Consider the following 4,677-nt stretch of genomic DNA (forward strand, 5'->3'; position numbering starts at 1 on the left):
AGAAAGAAACACTTTGTAAGTGTGAGAAATGATGCAAGTTTAATGGTTGCATTCATGGCTATTTATAGCAAAAATATCACAAGTTTAGGTAATACAATAATATTACTTTTGTGTATCAATAATTGACTATTCATTTATAATATATATATATATATATATATATATATATATATATATATATATATATATATATATATATATATATATATATATATATATATATATATATATATATATATATTATAACAAAATATAAATAGTCATGGAAGGGCAATTGCACGTTGAACCAATTGAAGGGTTGTAACGTGAGTTTAATAAATTATTTGTGTGATATATTAGTTTAAAGTGCAATAAATAATAATAATAATTATCTAATAATAATAATAATAATAATAATAATAATAATAATAATAGGTAAACAAGAATTTTTTTTCGACATCTAACGTTGAAGGGTTGTTCTTTTTGTGAAAGTTGTTTCTTTTAGCGTTCGAGCTTTTAAAAAAAAATTGGTTGATCTATTTTGTAAAAAAAAAAATTCCGACATCTTTTGGTAACATTGAAAGGTTGTTCTTTTTATGAAAGTTGCTTCTTTTATCGTTGAGGACAAAAAAAAAAAGTTAGTTGATGTATAGGGTTGTTCCTTTTATGAAAATTGCTTCTTTATTGTTGGGGACAAAAAAAAAGAAGTTACTGTAGCACAATAGTACCCCTTGTGGGTACAACTGTTTAAGCGTGAGGTACAACCCGATGAAGCACGTGTGAGTTATTGTTCACTTTGGTAGTTGTTTTAGTATAGTGAGTAAAGTAATAATAATAATAATAATAATAATAATAATAATGATGATGATGATGATGATGATGATGATGAGGAGTTAGTAAATTGAAAAAGGATATGTGGTGGATTTATAATGGATGAGAAGTTTTGTGGTTAAATTATAAGAAGTGAGAAGTGTTTGATAAGTTTGTGAAAACTATAAAGACAAGGGTGGTAAAAAGTGTGGTCAATTTGTAAAAAGTAAAACTTTTGTGGTGGAGGTGTGAAACCCCTAGAGTTTCCTATTCATTTGTTGTATATATCTTTTAGATGTATAGGTATAATGATGAATAGTAACTAGGGGCATTTTCGTCCTTTTACCTTTTTTTTCCTAATTAAATTTCACAACACCAACAAAGACCACACATTTTTTTCAAATATTCAAATCGACCCCCCAAACAGGGGTAAAGTGTCAAATAACCATTTTTATAAAAAATCTTAAATAAACTCCACCCAAATATTCAACGGGTCATATCTTCTCGCTCGCAACGAGTAAAATTTTTCCGACACCATCGTTAAACTCGAAATAATTTTAGGAACACAATGTCACTAACTATACGCAAAACGGACGCTTTTTAAAAAACGCTAAATATTTGGGGTACTTTTCATATACATTGAATTTGCGTTAAATTTTTAAAAGTCGATAATTACATAGCTAAACGCGGAGATGGACATATATTGTTAATTTAAAATAATATTTAAATCTTTCACGGGTTATGCATTTTAGTTCGACTCGAGTTGCGCTTCAACGACATCATTCTTTAGCCATGAAATAATTTTACAAATTAAACGCAATAAAATACATTGAAAATCGAACACCCGACCCGAAGCGAGACTTCGACTAGTTATATATATTTATGAAAAACAATAAACAAAACTAAAGAAATACCGATGGCCAAAAAATAAATACAACCGCCTCTGTTTAACGGCTACAAAATCTCATTTCGTGATGTTGAGGCAAAAATAATTACAACAATTTCATCAAGTGCGCTGCTAATACACACGAATTTAGGGTTTTTCTTTTGTTACAACAGTTTCATCAGGTACGCTGCTGATAATACGAATTTAGGGTTTTGTTTCTTTGTTTACATGTATGTACATACGTACGGCATATTCATCTTTAATGTGTTTCTTTACCAGTGTTAAATTGTTAATCTTGAATCATCAGCAGGTTGTAGATTAGGGTTTCTGAGTATATTCCTTAAGGAAAATTGAGTTTTTATTTAGTATTTCAAGAAACATTGTTAAATATCACTTCTTTTTAATAAAATAGAGTGAATATTTTATTCGGAAAGCCTTGTTTTCTTGATATTGTAAATTCTGTTATATATACCCTTTTTTTTTTTTTTTTTTTTTTTTTTTTTTTTTTTGTGATTTTGTTGCTTATTTGTTATTTATTCTGCTTCTTTTTAATGGTAGTTTTAAGCACAATTTACTGATTTTTGTCTTCATTTGTTTTGCGTTCCAATAATATATTTTACCTCACATTCAAGGACTTGAATCCCCTAACTAGAACACCTAATTAAACACCTATTTCAACCTTTTTGTGCTTTTAAACTAGTGGAGTTGATTTTCTTGATAGGGGGTACCTTTGATGTTCTCATCATCATTGATTTAGTTATTTCTTCTCAATAAACTTTGTAATCGTTTCTAACGTTTTTCCGATCATGTTGGTATTGGCCTCCATAACTATTTTCTTTTTATTGTCTAGTTTTCATCTATAAGCATTTTCCTTATATACTTTTATATATCTCAATTTCTAATTATGATTTTGTAGCTACATCTAAGAAGTTAAAATCTGTTACTCAACACCTAAGCTGATACCACCCACTTCAACATTCTTTATATTTTCAACCATGTCAATTATTTCTAATAGCTTTGAGGTTCTCTGCTTTGCACAACTGAATTATCTTCATATCATTTAATCTATTCTATAGTTTCAGCCTGTGATATTATACTCTTATATATTATATATATGCTCCAGTTTTATGAACTATCTTTTCCTTTAACATGTCATGAAAGATTATTTTTGTTAGACATTGAGTTGCTACTCTTCATTAGCCATCAAACATATTTGCGTGCAATTCAGATCTTCTAAAACGATATGGTCCCTGAATTTGGGGAGTCGTATGTATATGGAAGATCCATGTTCAACTGAATCCGAGTTTTTTAAGTGAACTAAGTCTATTCATGTTTAAGGCATAATTAATTTTTCTAAGCCTTCTAACCTTCAATCTGTGGATCCCGCATGATGAAAGCGTCAAATGCTCAAAACAAACCGACAGTCAAGCTTTTGATATAAGTTCTGTTTTAAACTTTCTTTGCGTTGCAGGTAACTTCGAATGGACCGTTGAAGACGCTGCTAAATAAATTTATTGCATGATGATGTCCGGCCCATTTTTAACCGGTTACACACAGGTTGATTATTTCATGTTCTTATTTCCATTTCGTGAATGTTTTGGACAATCAAAGTTCATAATGTCATTTTTCTTTTTGTTTCCATTGAATATACAATCAATATTTGGTAGGATAGGGACATTGATGAAGCGTATTGTCCAATTCCTTCGGGAGCCATATCTAAAAATGAGGTTAGCCATATCTTAAACCTTATGTTATACAGAATAAATTGAAAACATTACCAGCTGTAGCTAAGCGGATTGTAGGAATGGGTTTTTCGATGGGCTTTTGTTGTTTAAGCTGTAATAATCAGATGTTTAAATGTTTGGAAAACCGAAAACGTTTATTACTTAAGAAACCTATACATAAAATGACCCTAATATTTGTTGTGTGGTTGCAGCTCAAATAGAACGGATGGATTGGCAATGTTGCATTAGGAGCAAGCTGTATTAGGCTTTACCATGGTCTGATTTTTTAAACCTTACTATTCCAATTGATTAACTGATATGTGTTTGACTAGTTTGAGTCAAATCTGTTTTTTGTCTTTCTTTTTCGTTTTTATTCAATGCTTACACAAAGTTATGCAAGTGCGAATGCATACTATAGTTTAAGTTGTTAATAAGTTCTTTTCGTTATTGAAGGTCTGAGTTATTGTCCTTCTTTTGGAACATTATTTTCCTCAATGGTATGATTTTTTGTTGAAACCCAAGTGGAGCTCAAATTATAATCGATACGAGTTACAATTCCAAATCAACAATTACCCTACATACAATTAAGCGACCTTTTTTCAGGTAATGTTTCGGTTTTTTTTTTTTGGACAGCGAATAGGATCAGGGACTAAACCACCCGTTGCGATCATCTCCCGTTTCGACTATTCCGATGCAGCGATAATAACCCCGCCCCAATCGCTGCCCGGGAGGAAACCTTGAAACCGATCCAAGGGCACGGCCAAGTAAAATATTACCTGAAAAAAGGCTGTAATATATATACCTTTCACAACATGTGTAGTTTATTCATTTGTTATCTTAAACATACTTTGATTGATGTACGCCTCCGGACCATTAATTAATGTTTCTGTCGTTAATAAGACTTTGATTTCATTGATGGTTGGGGATGAGAGACAAACAAATATCCAGAAACTATTTTACCTTTGTGTCATTGTTATACAAGTGTTTACACTGCTAGTAGCTTATTGTAGGCTTGTAACTCGTAATTAGTTGTAAGATCTGTTGGTGTGCAACTTGAAAACAATCGAAGTGTATGTTGAAACTGTAGACGCTAAGAGAGAGGATCTTAGAATCAACCTAACACGATCTAGAGGTGGAATAACAATAGAAAGAGCTTAAACGAATATCTATGGGTTTTCGGGTTCGTACAAGTCAAACCAAGACTAGATCTTGATAAACACGAAGCCTAGACTGACATTCTGTGGTATTTGGACATGAAGATTGAGAGAGACTCGACCA

General features: G+C 31.1%; 1 long non-coding RNA gene across 1 annotated transcript; it reads left to right on the plus strand.

Moving 5' to 3' along the window:
- Positions 1-1,815: 1,815 nt before the first annotated feature.
- On the plus strand, positions 1,816-3,377 carry LOC139877082 (uncharacterized). The gene is made up of 3 exons (XR_011768460.1): positions 1,816-1,857; positions 3,147-3,232; positions 3,343-3,377. It is a non-coding gene; the product is annotated as an uncharacterized lncRNA (long non-coding RNA).
- The last annotated feature ends 1,300 nt before the right edge of the window (positions 3,378-4,677 follow it).

This window comes from Rutidosis leptorrhynchoides, chromosome 1, assembly GCF_046630445.1.
Source record: "Rutidosis leptorrhynchoides isolate AG116_Rl617_1_P2 chromosome 1, CSIRO_AGI_Rlap_v1, whole genome shotgun sequence".
Taxonomy (NCBI): Eukaryota; Viridiplantae; Streptophyta; class Magnoliopsida; order Asterales; family Asteraceae; genus Rutidosis; species Rutidosis leptorrhynchoides.